Below are 17,393 nucleotides of genomic sequence, written 5' to 3' on the forward strand. Positions count from 1 at the left end.
ACATTTTGGACAATGTTCTTTTTTTCATATCATGTTCTTTCTTACAAAACAAAATGAGAGTAATCTTTCAATTTTTACCCTGGCCATTGGGAACATTTTGGACTCAAACATCCTGCCGTTCTCCTAAATATCAGAGGTATGGTTACAAAGACTGACAACACCTCTGTACGCAGCTGTTAACACAGGATCTAGGAATCACAAAAGGTGATGTCACAGATGACCCTGCAGCCCCTGAATTCAGAAGAATTTTTTATATCGTCAATGTCTGTTCATTGCAGCAAATGTACGTGCGCATTTCCAGATCCAAAAAAAAACAGGATGTTTGAGTCTAAAATGACCCGGCGTCCAGTGTCTAAATTTCTCGTTTTCATTTTTAATAAAGATCGTGATATGGTAAAATATATATTGTCAAACATTATAATAAAATCTTAGAAACCTGTTGTAAGCAATCATTAATTTTCTGAAGAACTATCCCATTTCATTTTTTTTTTCTTATAGAATGTATGTCGTAGGGGGTGTGCCCAGTCGGCTCCAGTGGCGCAATCGGTCAGCGCGCGGGTACTTATAAAGCAGTAACTGTCGAGTGATGCCGAGGTTGTGAGTTCGACCCTCACCTGGAGCATTCTATTCTTGCCTTCGTTTTGTATTTTTTACTACTGAAGTCGTTGAAACGGTTCATGATCTAGCGCCAAGATTAAGAGAGAAATTTCAACGAGATATTTGTTGTTTAAGTTTTTGTATTTTTAAAAATTGCCGCAGGTTGGACAAGTCTACTGAGTCCCACCGTAATCTGGTGTCATAATTGAAAGGGAAATGTGGAAGCTATCTATTTAGTTTTTCAGGCTTCTGGTAGTCCAATAAACTTTCCATCATCGGCATTAGTAACGTACAGTGACCCGACAAAGTTAGCCCTGGCTCTCTTGTAAAATAAAGATGCATGTGCATTCGGACGGTTTGTTTCAATTTGGAGTTCAAACTTACAAGATCGTTCGTGATAACTCAATCAAAATTGAGTGCTGCACTCTTGTGGTAACCAAAAAAAGTCTAGATTTTTAAGCTACTCCATCAAGCCCCAGTGGCCTAATGGATAAGGCACTGGCCTCCTAAGCCAGGGATTGTGGGTTCAAGTCCCATCTGGGGTGCTTGTTGATTTCCCTTTCCGACAGCTTCTCATGGAAGTTTGATGGTGCATGTGTAAACCGTTCTCCTTGTCTTGTTTCTTCGTAAATTAGTTCTTGCAAACCTCTACCCTTTACAACGATCCTTTCCATGTACTGAGAGAAGCGTTAACACGCAATTGTGTGGCGGAAAAATATTGCATCTTAATTGTTTTCATCTTATCTTCATTTATGACCCAAATAACAAAGAGTATATTTTCTAAGATATGGTTATGCTTTCAACCACACAATATTTGCAAAGATCAAAAGAAAAAAATTATAATTGAAAAAATGTAAACGGTTTTTGAAACATTTTGGACAATGTTCTTTTTTTCATATCATGTTCTTTCTTACAAAACAAAATGAGAGTAATCTTTCAATTTTTACCCTGGCCATTGGGAACATTTTGGACTCAAACATCCTGCCGTTCTCCTAAATATCAGAGGTATGGTTACAAAGACTGACAACACCTCTGTACGCAGCTGTTAACACAGGATCTAGGAATCACAAAAGGTGATGTCACAGATGACCCTGCAGCCCCTGAATTCAGAAGAATTTTTTATATCGTCAATGTCTGTTCATTGCAGCAAATGTACGTGCGCATTTCCAGATCCAAAAAAAAACAGGATGTTTGAGTCTAAAATGACCCGGCGTCCAGTGTCTAAATTTCTCGTTTTCATTTTTAATAAAGATCGTGATATGGTAAAATATATATTGTCAAACATTATAATAAAATCTTAGAAACCTGTTGTAAGCAATCATTAATTTTCTGAAGAACTATCCCATTTCATTTTTTTTTTCTTATAGAATGTATGTCGTAGGGGGTGTGCCCAGTCGGCTCCAGTGGCGCAATCGGTCAGCGCGCGGTACTTATAAAGCAGTAACTGTCGAGTGATGCCGAGGTTGTGAGTTCGACCCTCACCTGGAGCATTCTATTCTTGCCTTCGTTTTGTATTTTTTACTACTGAAGTCGTTGAAACGGTTCATGATCTAGCGCCAAGATTAAGAGAGAAATTTCAACGAGATATTTGTTGTTTAAGTTTTTGTATTTTTAAAAATTGCCGCAGGTTGGACAAGTCTACTGAGTCCCACCGTAATCTGGTGTCATAATTGAAAGGGAAATGTGGAAGCTATCTATTTAGTTTTTCAGGCTTCTGGTAGTCCAATAAACTTTCCATCATCGGCATTAGTAACGTACAGTGACCCGACAAAGTTAGCCCTGGCTCTCTTGTAAAATAAAGATGCATGTGCATTCGGACGGTTTGTTTCAATTTGGAGTTCAAACTTACAAGATCGTTCGTGATAACTCAATCAAAATTGAGTGCTGCACTCTTGTGGTAACCAAAAAAAGTCTAGATTTTTAAGCTACTCCATCAAGCCCCAGTGGCCTAATGGATAAGGCACTGGCCTCCTAAGCCAGGGATTGTGGGTTCAAGTCCCATCTGGGGTGCTTGTTGATTTCCCTTTCCGACAGCTTCTCATGGAAGTTTGATGGTGCATGTGTAAACCGTTCTCCTTGTCTTGTTTCTTCGTAAATTAGTTCTTGCAAACCTCTACCCTTTACAACGATCCTTTCCATGTACTGAGAGAAGCGTTAACACGCAATTGTGTGGCGGAAAAATATTGCATCTTAATTGTTTTCATCTTATCTTCATTTATGACCCAAATAACAAAGAGTATATTTTCTAAGATATGGTTATGCTTTCAACCACACAATATTTGCAAAGATCAAAAGAAAAAAATTATAATTGAAAAAATGTAAACGGTTTTTGAAACATTTTGGACAATGTTCTTTTTTTCATATCATGTTCTTTCTTACAAAACAAAATGAGAGTAATCTTTCAATTTTTACCCTGGCCATTGGGAACATTTTGGACTCAAACATCCTGCCGTTCTCCTAAATATCAGAGGTATGGTTACAAAGACTGACAACACCTCTGTACGCAGCTGTTAACACAGGATCTAGGAATCACAAAAGGTGATGTCACAGATGACCCTGCAGCCCCTGAATTCAGAAGAATTTTTTATATCGTCAATGTCTGTTCATTGCAGCAAATGTACGTGCGCATTTCCAGATCCAAAAAAAAACAGGATGTTTGAGTCTAAAATGACCCGGCGTCCAGTGTCTAAATTTCTCGTTTTCATTTTTAATAAAGATCGTGATATGGTAAAATATATATTGTCAAACATTATAATAAAATCTTAGAAACCTGTTGTAAGCAATCATTAATTTTCTGAAGAACTATCCCATTTCATTTTTTTTTTCTTATAGAATGTATGTCGTAGGGGGTGTGCCCAGTCGGCTCCAGTGGCGCAATCGGTCAGCGCGCGGTACTTATAAAGCAGTAACTGTCGAGTGATGCCGAGGTTGTGAGTTCGACCCTCACCTGGAGCATTCTATTCTTGCCTTCGTTTTGTATTTTTTACTACTGAAGTCGTTGAAACGGTTCATGATCTAGCGCCAAGATTAAGAGAGAAATTTCAACGAGATATTTGTTGTTTAAGTTTTTGTATTTTTAAAAATTGCCGCAGGTTGGACAAGTCTACTGAGTCCCACCGTAATCTGGTGTCATAATTGAAAGGGAAATGTGGAAGCTATCTATTTAGTTTTTCAGGCTTCTGGTAGTCCAATAAACTTTCCATCATCGGCATTAGTAACGTACAGTGACCCGACAAAGTTAGCCCTGGCTCTCTTGTAAAATAAAGATGCATGTGCATTCGGACGGTTTGTTTCAATTTGGAGTTCAAACTTACAAGATCGTTCGTGATAACTCAATCAAAATTGAGTGCTGCACTCTTGTGGTAACCAAAAAAAGTCTAGATTTTTAAGCTACTCCATCAAGCCCCAGTGGCCTAATGGATAAGGCACTGGCCTCCTAAGCCAGGGATTGTGGGTTCAAGTCCCATCTGGGGTGCTTGTTGATTTCCCTTTCCGACAGCTTCTCATGGAAGTTTGATGGTGCATGTGTAAACCGTTCTCCTTGTCTTGTTTCTTCGTAAATTAGTTCTTGCAAACCTCTACCCTTTACAACGATCCTTTCCATGTACTGAGAGAAGCGTTAACACGCAATTGTGTGGCGGAAAAATATTGCATCTTAATTGTTTTCATCTTATCTTCATTTATGACCCAAATAACAAAGAGTATATTTTCTAAGATATGGTTATGCTTTCAACCACACAATATTTGCAAAGATCAAAAGAAAAAAATTATAATTGAAAAAATGTAAACGGTTTTTGAAACATTTTGGACAATGTTCTTTTTTTCATATCATGTTCTTTCTTACAAAACAAAATGAGAGTAATCTTTCAATTTTTACCCTGGCCATTGGGAACATTTTGGACTCAAACATCCTGCCGTTCTCCTAAATATCAGAGGTATGGTTACAAAGACTGACAACACCTCTGTACGCAGCTGTTAACACAGGATCTAGGAATCACAAAAGGTGATGTCACAGATGACCCTGCAGCCCCTGAATTCAGAAGAATTTTTTATATCGTCAATGTCTGTTCATTGCAGCAAATGTACGTGCGCATTTCCAGATCCAAAAAAAAACAGGATGTTTGAGTCTAAAATGACCCGGCGTCCAGTGTCTAAATTTCTCGTTTTCATTTTTAATAAAGATCGTGATATGGTAAAATATATATTGTCAAACATTATAATAAAATCTTAGAAACCTGTTGTAAGCAATCATTAATTTTCTGAAGAACTATCCCATTTCATTTTTTTTTTCTTATAGAATGTATGTCGTAGGGGGTGTGCCCAGTCGGCTCCAGTGGCGCAATCGGTCAGCGCGCGGTACTTATAAAGCAGTAACTGTCGAGTGATGCCGAGGTTGTGAGTTCGACCCTCACCTGGAGCATTCTATTCTTGCCTTCGTTTTGTATTTTTTACTACTGAAGTCGTTGAAACGGTTCATGATCTAGCGCCAAGATTAAGAGAGAAATTTCAACGAGATATTTGTTGTTTAAGTTTTTGTATTTTTAAAAATTGCCGCAGGTTGGACAAGTCTACTGAGTCCCACCGTAATCTGGTGTCATAATTGAAAGGGAAATGTGGAAGCTATCTATTTAGTTTTTCAGGCTTCTGGTAGTCCAATAAACTTTCCATCATCGGCATTAGTAACGTACAGTGACCCGACAAAGTTAGCCCTGGCTCTCTTGTAAAATAAAGATGCATGTGCATTCGGACGGTTTGTTTCAATTTGGAGTTCAAACTTACAAGATCGTTCGTGATAACTCAATCAAAATTGAGTGCTGCACTCTTGTGGTAACCAAAAAAAGTCTAGATTTTTAAGCTACTCCATCAAGCCCCAGTGGCCTAATGGATAAGGCACTGGCCTCCTAAGCCAGGGATTGTGGGTTCAAGTCCCATCTGGGGTGCTTGTTGATTTCCCTTTCCGACAGCTTCTCATGGAAGTTTGATGGTGCATGTGTAAACCGTTCTCCTTGTCTTGTTTCTTCGTAAATTAGTTCTTGCAAACCTCTACCCTTTACAACGATCCTTTCCATGTACTGAGAGAAGCGTTAACACGCAATTGTGTGGCGGAAAAATATTGCATCTTAATTGTTTTCATCTTATCTTCATTTATGACCCAAATAACAAAGAGTATATTTTCTAAGATATGGTTATGCTTTCAACCACACAATATTTGCAAAGATCAAAAGAAAAAAATTATAATTGAAAAAATGTAAACGGTTTTTGAAACATTTTGGACAATGTTCTTTTTTTCATATCATGTTCTTTCTTACAAAACAAAATGAGAGTAATCTTTCAATTTTTACCCTGGCCATTGGGAACATTTTGGACTCAAACATCCTGCCGTTCTCCTAAATATCAGAGGTATGGTTACAAAGACTGACAACACCTCTGTACGCAGCTGTTAACACAGGATCTAGGAATCACAAAAGGTGATGTCACAGATGACCCTGCAGCCCCTGAATTCAGAAGAATTTTTTATATCGTCAATGTCTGTTCATTGCAGCAAATGTACGTGCGCATTTCCAGATCCAAAAAAAAACAGGATGTTTGAGTCTAAAATGACCCGGCGTCCAGTGTCTAAATTTCTCGTTTTCATTTTTAATAAAGATCGTGATATGGTAAAATATATATTGTCAAACATTATAATAAAATCTTAGAAACCTGTTGTAAGCAATCATTAATTTTCTGAAGAACTATCCCATTTCATTTTTTTTTTCTTATAGAATGTATGTCGTAGGGGGTGTGCCCAGTCGGCTCCAGTGGCGCAATCGGTCAGCGCGCGGTACTTATAAAGCAGTAACTGTCGAGTGATGCCGAGGTTGTGAGTTCGACCCTCACCTGGAGCATTCTATTCTTGCCTTCGTTTTGTATTTTTTACTACTGAAGTCGTTGAAACGGTTCATGATCTAGCGCCAAGATTAAGAGAGAAATTTCAACGAGATATTTGTTGTTTAAGTTTTTGTATTTTTAAAAATTGCCGCAGGTTGGACAAGTCTACTGAGTCCCACCGTAATCTGGTGTCATAATTGAAAGGGAAATGTGGAAGCTATCTATTTAGTTTTTCAGGCTTCTGGTAGTCCAATAAACTTTCCATCATCGGCATTAGTAACGTACAGTGACCCGACAAAGTTAGCCCTGGCTCTCTTGTAAAATAAAGATGCATGTGCATTCGGACGGTTTGTTTCAATTTGGAGTTCAAACTTACAAGATCGTTCGTGATAACTCAATCAAAATTGAGTGCTGCACTCTTGTGGTAACCAAAAAAAGTCTAGATTTTTAAGCTACTCCATCAAGCCCCAGTGGCCTAATGGATAAGGCACTGGCCTCCTAAGCCAGGGATTGTGGGTTCAAGTCCCATCTGGGGTGCTTGTTGATTTCCCTTTCCGACAGCTTCTCATGGAAGTTTGATGGTGCATGTGTAAACCGTTCTCCTTGTCTTGTTTCTTCGTAAATTAGTTCTTGCAAACCTCTACCCTTTACAACGATCCTTTCCATGTACTGAGAGAAGCGTTAACACGCAATTGTGTGGCGGAAAAATATTGCATCTTAATTGTTTTCATCTTATCTTCATTTATGACCCAAATAACAAAGAGTATATTTTCTAAGATATGGTTATGCTTTCAACCACACAATATTTGCAAAGATCAAAAGAAAAAAATTATAATTGAAAAAATGTAAACGGTTTTTGAAACATTTTGGACAATGTTCTTTTTTTCATATCATGTTCTTTCTTACAAAACAAAATGAGAGTAATCTTTCAATTTTTACCCTGGCCATTGGGAACATTTTGGACTCAAACATCCTGCCGTTCTCCTAAATATCAGAGGTATGGTTACAAAGACTGACAACACCTCTGTACGCAGCTGTTAACACAGGATCTAGGAATCACAAAAGGTGATGTCACAGATGACCCTGCAGCCCCTGAATTCAGAAGAATTTTTTATATCGTCAATGTCTGTTCATTGCAGCAAATGTACGTGCGCATTTCCAGATCCAAAAAAAAACAGGATGTTTGAGTCTAAAATGACCCGGCGTCCAGTGTCTAAATTTCTCGTTTTCATTTTTAATAAAGATCGTGATATGGTAAAATATATATTGTCAAACATTATAATAAAATCTTAGAAACCTGTTGTAAGCAATCATTAATTTTCTGAAGAACTATCCCATTTCATTTTTTTTTTCTTATAGAATGTATGTCGTAGGGGGTGTGCCCAGTCGGCTCCAGTGGCGCAATCGGTCAGCGCGCGGTACTTATAAAGCAGTAACTGTCGAGTGATGCCGAGGTTGTGAGTTCGACCCTCACCTGGAGCATTCTATTCTTGCCTTCGTTTTGTATTTTTTACTACTGAAGTCGTTGAAACGGTTCATGATCTAGCGCCAAGATTAAGAGAGAAATTTCAACGAGATATTTGTTGTTTAAGTTTTTGTATTTTTAAAAATTGCCGCAGGTTGGACAAGTCTACTGAGTCCCACCGTAATCTGGTGTCATAATTGAAAGGGAAATGTGGAAGCTATCTATTTAGTTTTTCAGGCTTCTGGTAGTCCAATAAACTTTCCATCATCGGCATTAGTAACGTACAGTGACCCGACAAAGTTAGCCCTGGCTCTCTTGTAAAATAAAGATGCATGTGCATTCGGACGGTTTGTTTCAATTTGGAGTTCAAACTTACAAGATCGTTCGTGATAACTCAATCAAAATTGAGTGCTGCACTCTTGTGGTAACCAAAAAAAGTCTAGATTTTTAAGCTACTCCATCAAGCCCCAGTGGCCTAATGGATAAGGCACTGGCCTCCTAAGCCAGGGATTGTGGGTTCAAGTCCCATCTGGGGTGCTTGTTGATTTCCCTTTCCGACAGCTTCTCATGGAAGTTTGATGGTGCATGTGTAAACCGTTCTCCTTGTCTTGTTTCTTCGTAAATTAGTTCTTGCAAACCTCTACCCTTTACAACGATCCTTTCCATGTACTGAGAGAAGCGTTAACACGCAATTGTGTGGCGGAAAAATATTGCATCTTAATTGTTTTCATCTTATCTTCATTTATGACCCAAATAACAAAGAGTATATTTTCTAAGATATGGTTATGCTTTCAACCACACAATATTTGCAAAGATCAAAAGAAAAAAATTATAATTGAAAAAATGTAAACGGTTTTTGAAACATTTTGGACAATGTTCTTTTTTTCATATCATGTTCTTTCTTACAAAACAAAATGAGAGTAATCTTTCAATTTTTACCCTGGCCATTGGGAACATTTTGGACTCAAACATCCTGCCGTTCTCCTAAATATCAGAGGTATGGTTACAAAGACTGACAACACCTCTGTACGCAGCTGTTAACACAGGATCTAGGAATCACAAAAGGTGATGTCACAGATGACCCTGCAGCCCCTGAATTCAGAAGAATTTTTTATATCGTCAATGTCTGTTCATTGCAGCAAATGTACGTGCGCATTTCCAGATCCAAAAAAAAACAGGATGTTTGAGTCTAAAATGACCCGGCGTCCAGTGTCTAAATTTCTCGTTTTCATTTTTAATAAAGATCGTGATATGGTAAAATATATATTGTCAAACATTATAATAAAATCTTAGAAACCTGTTGTAAGCAATCATTAATTTTCTGAAGAACTATCCCATTTCATTTTTTTTTTCTTATAGAATGTATGTCGTAGGGGGTGTGCCCAGTCGGCTCCAGTGGCGCAATCGGTCAGCGCGCGGTACTTATAAAGCAGTAACTGTCGAGTGATGCCGAGGTTGTGAGTTCGACCCTCACCTGGAGCATTCTATTCTTGCCTTCGTTTTGTATTTTTTACTACTGAAGTCGTTGAAACGGTTCATGATCTAGCGCCAAGATTAAGAGAGAAATTTCAACGAGATATTTGTTGTTTAAGTTTTTGTATTTTTAAAAATTGCCGCAGGTTGGACAAGTCTACTGAGTCCCACCGTAATCTGGTGTCATAATTGAAAGGGAAATGTGGAAGCTATCTATTTAGTTTTTCAGGCTTCTGGTAGTCCAATAAACTTTCCATCATCGGCATTAGTAACGTACAGTGACCCGACAAAGTTAGCCCTGGCTCTCTTGTAAAATAAAGATGCATGTGCATTCGGACGGTTTGTTTCAATTTGGAGTTCAAACTTACAAGATCGTTCGTGATAACTCAATCAAAATTGAGTGCTGCACTCTTGTGGTAACCAAAAAAAGTCTAGATTTTTAAGCTACTCCATCAAGCCCCAGTGGCCTAATGGATAAGGCACTGGCCTCCTAAGCCAGGGATTGTGGGTTCAAGTCCCATCTGGGGTGCTTGTTGATTTCCCTTTCCGACAGCTTCTCATGGAAGTTTGATGGTGCATGTGTAAACCGTTCTCCTTGTCTTGTTTCTTCGTAAATTAGTTCTTGCAAACCTCTACCCTTTACAACGATCCTTTCCATGTACTGAGAGAAGCGTTAACACGCAATTGTGTGGCGGAAAAATATTGCATCTTAATTGTTTTCATCTTATCTTCATTTATGACCCAAATAACAAAGAGTATATTTTCTAAGATATGGTTATGCTTTCAACCACACAATATTTGCAAAGATCAAAAGAAAAAAATTATAATTGAAAAAATGTAAACGGTTTTTGAAACATTTTGGACAATGTTCTTTTTTTCATATCATGTTCTTTCTTACAAAACAAAATGAGAGTAATCTTTCAATTTTTACCCTGGCCATTGGGAACATTTTGGACTCAAACATCCTGCCGTTCTCCTAAATATCAGAGGTATGGTTACAAAGACTGACAACACCTCTGTACGCAGCTGTTAACACAGGATCTAGGAATCACAAAAGGTGATGTCACAGATGACCCTGCAGCCCCTGAATTCAGAAGAATTTTTTATATCGTCAATGTCTGTTCATTGCAGCAAATGTACGTGCGCATTTCCAGATCCAAAAAAAAACAGGATGTTTGAGTCTAAAATGACCCGGCGTCCAGTGTCTAAATTTCTCGTTTTCATTTTTAATAAAGATCGTGATATGGTAAAATATATATTGTCAAACATTATAATAAAATCTTAGAAACCTGTTGTAAGCAATCATTAATTTTCTGAAGAACTATCCCATTTCATTTTTTTTTTCTTATAGAATGTATGTCGTAGGGGGTGTGCCCAGTCGGCTCCAGTGGCGCAATCGGTCAGCGCGCGGTACTTATAAAGCAGTAACTGTCGAGTGATGCCGAGGTTGTGAGTTCGACCCTCACCTGGAGCATTCTATTCTTGCCTTCGTTTTGTATTTTTTACTACTGAAGTCGTTGAAACGGTTCATGATCTAGCGCCAAGATTAAGAGAGAAATTTCAACGAGATATTTGTTGTTTAAGTTTTTGTATTTTTAAAAATTGCCGCAGGTTGGACAAGTCTACTGAGTCCCACCGTAATCTGGTGTCATAATTGAAAGGGAAATGTGGAAGCTATCTATTTAGTTTTTCAGGCTTCTGGTAGTCCAATAAACTTTCCATCATCGGCATTAGTAACGTACAGTGACCCGACAAAGTTAGCCCTGGCTCTCTTGTAAAATAAAGATGCATGTGCATTCGGACGGTTTGTTTCAATTTGGAGTTCAAACTTACAAGATCGTTCGTGATAACTCAATCAAAATTGAGTGCTGCACTCTTGTGGTAACCAAAAAAAGTCTAGATTTTTAAGCTACTCCATCAAGCCCCAGTGGCCTAATGGATAAGGCACTGGCCTCCTAAGCCAGGGATTGTGGGTTCAAGTCCCATCTGGGGTGCTTGTTGATTTCCCTTTCCGACAGCTTCTCATGGAAGTTTGATGGTGCATGTGTAAACCGTTCTCCTTGTCTTGTTTCTTCGTAAATTAGTTCTTGCAAACCTCTACCCTTTACAACGATCCTTTCCATGTACTGAGAGAAGCGTTAACACGCAATTGTGTGGCGGAAAAATATTGCATCTTAATTGTTTTCATCTTATCTTCATTTATGACCCAAATAACAAAGAGTATATTTTCTAAGATATGGTTATGCTTTCAACCACACAATATTTGCAAAGATCAAAAGAAAAAAATTATAATTGAAAAAATGTAAACGGTTTTTGAAACATTTTGGACAATGTTCTTTTTTTCATATCATGTTCTTTCTTACAAAACAAAATGAGAGTAATCTTTCAATTTTTACCCTGGCCATTGGGAACATTTTGGACTCAAACATCCTGCCGTTCTCCTAAATATCAGAGGTATGGTTACAAAGACTGACAACACCTCTGTACGCAGCTGTTAACACAGGATCTAGGAATCACAAAAGGTGATGTCACAGATGACCCTGCAGCCCCTGAATTCAGAAGAATTTTTTATATCGTCAATGTCTGTTCATTGCAGCAAATGTACGTGCGCATTTCCAGATCCAAAAAAAAACAGGATGTTTGAGTCTAAAATGACCCGGCGTCCAGTGTCTAAATTTCTCGTTTTCATTTTTAATAAAGATCGTGATATGGTAAAATATATATTGTCAAACATTATAATAAAATCTTAGAAACCTGTTGTAAGCAATCATTAATTTTCTGAAGAACTATCCCATTTCATTTTTTTTTTCTTATAGAATGTATGTCGTAGGGGGTGTGCCCAGTCGGCTCCAGTGGCGCAATCGGTCAGCGCGCGGTACTTATAAAGCAGTAACTGTCGAGTGATGCCGAGGTTGTGAGTTCGACCCTCACCTGGAGCATTCTATTCTTGCCTTCGTTTTGTATTTTTTACTACTGAAGTCGTTGAAACGGTTCATGATCTAGCGCCAAGATTAAGAGAGAAATTTCAACGAGATATTTGTTGTTTAAGTTTTTGTATTTTTAAAAATTGCCGCAGGTTGGACAAGTCTACTGAGTCCCACCGTAATCTGGTGTCATAATTGAAAGGGAAATGTGGAAGCTATCTATTTAGTTTTTCAGGCTTCTGGTAGTCCAATAAACTTTCCATCATCGGCATTAGTAACGTACAGTGACCCGACAAAGTTAGCCCTGGCTCTCTTGTAAAATAAAGATGCATGTGCATTCGGACGGTTTGTTTCAATTTGGAGTTCAAACTTACAAGATCGTTCGTGATAACTCAATCAAAATTGAGTGCTGCACTCTTGTGGTAACCAAAAAAAGTCTAGATTTTTAAGCTACTCCATCAAGCCCCAGTGGCCTAATGGATAAGGCACTGGCCTCCTAAGCCAGGGATTGTGGGTTCAAGTCCCATCTGGGGTGCTTGTTGATTTCCCTTTCCGACAGCTTCTCATGGAAGTTTGATGGTGCATGTGTAAACCGTTCTCCTTGTCTTGTTTCTTCGTAAATTAGTTCTTGCAAACCTCTACCCTTTACAACGATCCTTTCCATGTACTGAGAGAAGCGTTAACACGCAATTGTGTGGCGGAAAAATATTGCATCTTAATTGTTTTCATCTTATCTTCATTTATGACCCAAATAACAAAGAGTATATTTTCTAAGATATGGTTATGCTTTCAACCACACAATATTTGCAAAGATCAAAAGAAAAAAATTATAATTGAAAAAATGTAAACGGTTTTTGAAACATTTTGGACAATGTTCTTTTTTTCATATCATGTTCTTTCTTACAAAACAAAATGAGAGTAATCTTTCAATTTTTACCCTGGCCATTGGGAACATTTTGGACTCAAACATCCTGCCGTTCTCCTAAATATCAGAGGTATGGTTACAAAGACTGACAACACCTCTGTACGCAGCTGTTAACACAGGATCTAGGAATCACAAAAGGTGATGTCACAGATGACCCTGCAGCCCCTGAATTCAGAAGAATTTTTTATATCGTCAATGTCTGTTCATTGCAGCAAATGTACGTGCGCATTTCCAGATCCAAAAAAAAACAGGATGTTTGAGTCTAAAATGACCCGGCGTCCAGTGTCTAAATTTCTCGTTTTCATTTTTAATAAAGATCGTGATATGGTAAAATATATATTGTCAAACATTATAATAAAATCTTAGAAACCTGTTGTAAGCAATCATTAATTTTCTGAAGAACTATCCCATTTCATTTTTTTTTTCTTATAGAATGTATGTCGTAGGGGGTGTGCCCAGTCGGCTCCAGTGGCGCAATCGGTCAGCGCGCGGTACTTATAAAGCAGTAACTGTCGAGTGATGCCGAGGTTGTGAGTTCGACCCTCACCTGGAGCATTCTATTCTTGCCTTCGTTTTGTATTTTTTACTACTGAAGTCGTTGAAACGGTTCATGATCTAGCGCCAAGATTAAGAGAGAAATTTCAACGAGATATTTGTTGTTTAAGTTTTTGTATTTTTAAAAATTGCCGCAGGTTGGACAAGTCTACTGAGTCCCACCGTAATCTGGTGTCATAATTGAAAGGGAAATGTGGAAGCTATCTATTTAGTTTTTCAGGCTTCTGGTAGTCCAATAAACTTTCCATCATCGGCATTAGTAACGTACAGTGACCCGACAAAGTTAGCCCTGGCTCTCTTGTAAAATAAAGATGCATGTGCATTCGGACGGTTTGTTTCAATTTGGAGTTCAAACTTACAAGATCGTTCGTGATAACTCAATCAAAATTGAGTGCTGCACTCTTGTGGTAACCAAAAAAAGTCTAGATTTTTAAGCTACTCCATCAAGCCCCAGTGGCCTAATGGATAAGGCACTGGCCTCCTAAGCCAGGGATTGTGGGTTCAAGTCCCATCTGGGGTGCTTGTTGATTTCCCTTTCCGACAGCTTCTCATGGAAGTTTGATGGTGCATGTGTAAACCGTTCTCCTTGTCTTGTTTCTTCGTAAATTAGTTCTTGCAAACCTCTACCCTTTACAACGATCCTTTCCATGTACTGAGAGAAGCGTTAACACGCAATTGTGTGGCGGAAAAATATTGCATCTTAATTGTTTTCATCTTATCTTCATTTATGACCCAAATAACAAAGAGTATATTTTCTAAGATATGGTTATGCTTTCAACCACACAATATTTGCAAAGATCAAAAGAAAAAAATTATAATTGAAAAAATGTAAACGGTTTTTGAAACATTTTGGACAATGTTCTTTTTTTCATATCATGTTCTTTCTTACAAAACAAAATGAGAGTAATCTTTCAATTTTTACCCTGGCCATTGGGAACATTTTGGACTCAAACATCCTGCCGTTCTCCTAAATATCAGAGGTATGGTTACAAAGACTGACAACACCTCTGTACGCAGCTGTTAACACAGGATCTAGGAATCACAAAAGGTGATGTCACAGATGACCCTGCAGCCCCTGAATTCAGAAGAATTTTTTATATCGTCAATGTCTGTTCATTGCAGCAAATGTACGTGCGCATTTCCAGATCCAAAAAAAAACAGGATGTTTGAGTCTAAAATGACCCGGCGTCCAGTGTCTAAATTTCTCGTTTTCATTTTTAATAAAGATCGTGATATGGTAAAATATATATTGTCAAACATTATAATAAAATCTTAGAAACCTGTTGTAAGCAATCATTAATTTTCTGAAGAACTATCCCATTTCATTTTTTTTTTCTTATAGAATGTATGTCGTAGGGGGTGTGCCCAGTCGGCTCCAGTGGCGCAATCGGTCAGCGCGCGCGGTACTTATAAAGCAGTAACTGTCGAGTGATGCCGAGGTTGTGAGTTCGACCCTCACCTGGAGCATTCTATTCTTGCCTTCGTTTTGTATTTTTTACTACTGAAGTCGTTGAAACGGTTCATGATCTAGCGCCAAGATTAAGAGAGAAATTTCAACGAGATATTTGTTGTTTAAGTTTTTGTATTTTTAAAAATTGCCGCAGGTTGGACAAGTCTACTGAGTCCCACCGTAATCTGGTGTCATAATTGAAAGGGAAATGTGGAAGCTATCTATTTAGTTTTTCAGGCTTCTGGTAGTCCAATAAACTTTCCATCATCGGCATTAGTAACGTACAGTGACCCGACAAAGTTAGCCCTGGCTCTCTTGTAAAATAAAGATGCATGTGCATTCGGACGGTTTGTTTCAATTTGGAGTTCAAACTTACAAGATCGTTCGTGATAACTCAATCAAAATTGAGTGCTGCACTCTTGTGGTAACCAAAAAAAGTCTAGATTTTTAAGCTACTCCATCAAGCCCCAGTGGCCTAATGGATAAGGCACTGGCCTCCTAAGCCAGGGATTGTGGGTTCAAGTCCCATCTGGGGTGCTTGTTGATTTCCCTTTCCGACAGCTTCTCATGGAAGTTTGATGGTGCATGTGTAAACCGTTCTCCTTGTCTTGTTTCTTCGTAAATTAGTTCTTGCAAACCTCTACCCTTTACAACGATCCTTTCCATGTACTGAGAGAAGCGTTAACACGCAATTGTGTGGCGGAAAAATATTGCATCTTAATTGTTTTCATCTTATCTTCATTTATGACCCAAATAACAAAGAGTATATTTTCTAAGATATGGTTATGCTTTCAACCACACAATATTTGCAAAGATCAAAAGAAAAAAATTATAATTGAAAAAATGTAAACGGTTTTTGAAACATTTTGGACAATGTTCTTTTTTTCATATCATGTTCTTTCTTACAAAACAAAATGAGAGTAATCTTTCAATTTTTACCCTGGCCATTGGGAACATTTTGGACTCAAACATCCTGCCGTTCTCCTAAATATCAGAGGTATGGTTACAAAGACTGACAACACCTCTGTACGCAGCTGTTAACACAGGATCTAGGAATCACAAAAGGTGATGTCACAGATGACCCTGCAGCCCCTGAATTCAGAAGAATTTTTTATATCGTCAATGTCTGTTCATTGCAGCAAATGTACGTGCGCATTTCCAGATCCAAAAAAAAACAGGATGTTTGAGTCTAAAATGACCCGGCGTCCAGTGTCTAAATTTCTCGTTTTCATTTTTAATAAAGATCGTGATATGGTAAAATATATATTGTCAAACATTATAATAAAATCTTAGAAACCTGTTGTAAGCAATCATTAATTTTCTGAAGAACTATCCCATTTCATTTTTTTTTTCTTATAGAATGTATGTCGTAGGGGGTGTGCCCAGTCGGCTCCAGTGGCGCAATCGGTCAGCGCGCGGTACTTATAAAGCAGTAACTGTCGAGTGATGCCGAGGTTGTGAGTTCGACCCTCACCTGGAGCATTCTATTCTTGCCTTCGTTTTGTATTTTTTACTACTGAAGTCGTTGAAACGGTTCATGATCTAGCGCCAAGATTAAGAGAGAAATTTCAACGAGATATTTGTTGTTTAAGTTTTTGTATTTTTAAAAATTGCCGCAGGTTGGACAAGTCTACTGAGTCCCACCGTAATCTGGTGTCATAATTGAAAGGGAAATGTGGAAGCTATCTATTTAGTTTTTCAGGCTTCTGGTAGTCCAATAAACTTTCCATCATCGGCATTAGTAACGTACAGTGACCCGACAAAGTTAGCCCTGGCTCTCTTGTAAAATAAAGATGCATGTGCATTCGGACGGTTTGTTTCAATTTGGAGTTCAAACTTACAAGATCGTTCGTGATAACTCAATCAAAATTGAGTGCTGCACTCTTGTGGTAACCAAAAAAAGTCTAGATTTTTAAGCTACTCCATCAAGCCCCAGTGGCCTAATGGATAAGGCACTGGCCTCCTAAGCCAGGGATTGTGGGTTCAAGTCCCATCTGGGGTGCTTGTTGATTTCCCTTTCCGACAGCTTCTCATGGAAGTTTGATGGTGCATGTGTAAACCGTTCTCCTTGTCTTGTTTCTTCGTAAATTAGTTCTTGCAAACCTCTACCCTTTACAACGATCCTTTCCATGTACT

The 17,393-nt window shown here is 38.3% G+C and overlaps 22 non-coding genes across 22 annotated transcripts; all 22 read left to right on the top strand.

The window, feature by feature from the left end:
* Positions 1-1,069: 1,069 nt before the first annotated feature.
* TRNAR-CCU (transfer RNA arginine (anticodon CCU)) lies at positions 1,070-1,142 on the top strand. The gene has a single exon. It is a non-coding gene; the product is annotated as a tRNA-Arg (tRNA).
* Positions 1,143-1,994: 852 nt separating this feature from the next.
* Positions 1,995-2,087, top strand: TRNAI-UAU (transfer RNA isoleucine (anticodon UAU)). Its single transcript is given in 2 exon segments — positions 1,995-2,032; positions 2,052-2,087. It is a non-coding gene; the product is annotated as a tRNA-Ile (tRNA).
* A 447-nt stretch (positions 2,088-2,534) lies between these two features.
* TRNAR-CCU (transfer RNA arginine (anticodon CCU)) lies at positions 2,535-2,607 on the top strand. Its single transcript has one exon. It is a non-coding gene; the product is annotated as a tRNA-Arg (tRNA).
* An 852-nt stretch (positions 2,608-3,459) lies between these two features.
* TRNAI-UAU (transfer RNA isoleucine (anticodon UAU)) lies at positions 3,460-3,552 on the top strand. Its single transcript is given in 2 exon segments — positions 3,460-3,497; positions 3,517-3,552. It is a non-coding gene; the product is annotated as a tRNA-Ile (tRNA).
* Positions 3,553-3,999: 447 nt separating this feature from the next.
* Positions 4,000-4,072, top strand: TRNAR-CCU (transfer RNA arginine (anticodon CCU)). Its single transcript has one exon. It is a non-coding gene; the product is annotated as a tRNA-Arg (tRNA).
* An 852-nt stretch (positions 4,073-4,924) lies between these two features.
* TRNAI-UAU (transfer RNA isoleucine (anticodon UAU)) lies at positions 4,925-5,017 on the top strand. Its single transcript is given in 2 exon segments — positions 4,925-4,962; positions 4,982-5,017. It is a non-coding gene; the product is annotated as a tRNA-Ile (tRNA).
* A 447-nt stretch (positions 5,018-5,464) lies between these two features.
* On the top strand, positions 5,465-5,537 carry TRNAR-CCU (transfer RNA arginine (anticodon CCU)). Its single transcript has one exon. It is a non-coding gene; the product is annotated as a tRNA-Arg (tRNA).
* Positions 5,538-6,389: 852 nt separating this feature from the next.
* On the top strand, positions 6,390-6,482 carry TRNAI-UAU (transfer RNA isoleucine (anticodon UAU)). Its single transcript is given in 2 exon segments — positions 6,390-6,427; positions 6,447-6,482. It is a non-coding gene; the product is annotated as a tRNA-Ile (tRNA).
* A 447-nt stretch (positions 6,483-6,929) lies between these two features.
* On the top strand, positions 6,930-7,002 carry TRNAR-CCU (transfer RNA arginine (anticodon CCU)). Its single transcript has one exon. It is a non-coding gene; the product is annotated as a tRNA-Arg (tRNA).
* An 852-nt stretch (positions 7,003-7,854) lies between these two features.
* TRNAI-UAU (transfer RNA isoleucine (anticodon UAU)) lies at positions 7,855-7,947 on the top strand. The gene is given in 2 exon segments: positions 7,855-7,892; positions 7,912-7,947. It is a non-coding gene; the product is annotated as a tRNA-Ile (tRNA).
* A 447-nt stretch (positions 7,948-8,394) lies between these two features.
* Positions 8,395-8,467, top strand: TRNAR-CCU (transfer RNA arginine (anticodon CCU)). Its single transcript has one exon. It is a non-coding gene; the product is annotated as a tRNA-Arg (tRNA).
* Positions 8,468-9,319: 852 nt separating this feature from the next.
* On the top strand, positions 9,320-9,412 carry TRNAI-UAU (transfer RNA isoleucine (anticodon UAU)). The gene is given in 2 exon segments: positions 9,320-9,357; positions 9,377-9,412. It is a non-coding gene; the product is annotated as a tRNA-Ile (tRNA).
* A 447-nt stretch (positions 9,413-9,859) lies between these two features.
* Positions 9,860-9,932, top strand: TRNAR-CCU (transfer RNA arginine (anticodon CCU)). The gene has a single exon. It is a non-coding gene; the product is annotated as a tRNA-Arg (tRNA).
* Positions 9,933-10,784: 852 nt separating this feature from the next.
* TRNAI-UAU (transfer RNA isoleucine (anticodon UAU)) lies at positions 10,785-10,877 on the top strand. The gene is given in 2 exon segments: positions 10,785-10,822; positions 10,842-10,877. It is a non-coding gene; the product is annotated as a tRNA-Ile (tRNA).
* A 447-nt stretch (positions 10,878-11,324) lies between these two features.
* Positions 11,325-11,397, top strand: TRNAR-CCU (transfer RNA arginine (anticodon CCU)). The gene has a single exon. It is a non-coding gene; the product is annotated as a tRNA-Arg (tRNA).
* An 852-nt stretch (positions 11,398-12,249) lies between these two features.
* Positions 12,250-12,342, top strand: TRNAI-UAU (transfer RNA isoleucine (anticodon UAU)). The gene is given in 2 exon segments: positions 12,250-12,287; positions 12,307-12,342. It is a non-coding gene; the product is annotated as a tRNA-Ile (tRNA).
* A 447-nt stretch (positions 12,343-12,789) lies between these two features.
* TRNAR-CCU (transfer RNA arginine (anticodon CCU)) lies at positions 12,790-12,862 on the top strand. Its single transcript has one exon. It is a non-coding gene; the product is annotated as a tRNA-Arg (tRNA).
* An 852-nt stretch (positions 12,863-13,714) lies between these two features.
* On the top strand, positions 13,715-13,807 carry TRNAI-UAU (transfer RNA isoleucine (anticodon UAU)). The gene is given in 2 exon segments: positions 13,715-13,752; positions 13,772-13,807. It is a non-coding gene; the product is annotated as a tRNA-Ile (tRNA).
* A 447-nt stretch (positions 13,808-14,254) lies between these two features.
* On the top strand, positions 14,255-14,327 carry TRNAR-CCU (transfer RNA arginine (anticodon CCU)). Its single transcript has one exon. It is a non-coding gene; the product is annotated as a tRNA-Arg (tRNA).
* A 1,394-nt stretch (positions 14,328-15,721) lies between these two features.
* Positions 15,722-15,794, top strand: TRNAR-CCU (transfer RNA arginine (anticodon CCU)). Its single transcript has one exon. It is a non-coding gene; the product is annotated as a tRNA-Arg (tRNA).
* Positions 15,795-16,646: 852 nt separating this feature from the next.
* TRNAI-UAU (transfer RNA isoleucine (anticodon UAU)) lies at positions 16,647-16,739 on the top strand. Its single transcript is given in 2 exon segments — positions 16,647-16,684; positions 16,704-16,739. It is a non-coding gene; the product is annotated as a tRNA-Ile (tRNA).
* A 447-nt stretch (positions 16,740-17,186) lies between these two features.
* Positions 17,187-17,259, top strand: TRNAR-CCU (transfer RNA arginine (anticodon CCU)). The gene has a single exon. It is a non-coding gene; the product is annotated as a tRNA-Arg (tRNA).
* The last annotated feature ends 134 nt before the right edge of the window (positions 17,260-17,393 follow it).

Source organism: Ranitomeya imitator, unplaced genomic scaffold (assembly GCF_032444005.1).
Source record: "Ranitomeya imitator isolate aRanImi1 unplaced genomic scaffold, aRanImi1.pri SCAFFOLD_1405, whole genome shotgun sequence".
Taxonomy (NCBI): domain Eukaryota; kingdom Metazoa; phylum Chordata; class Amphibia; order Anura; family Dendrobatidae; genus Ranitomeya; species Ranitomeya imitator.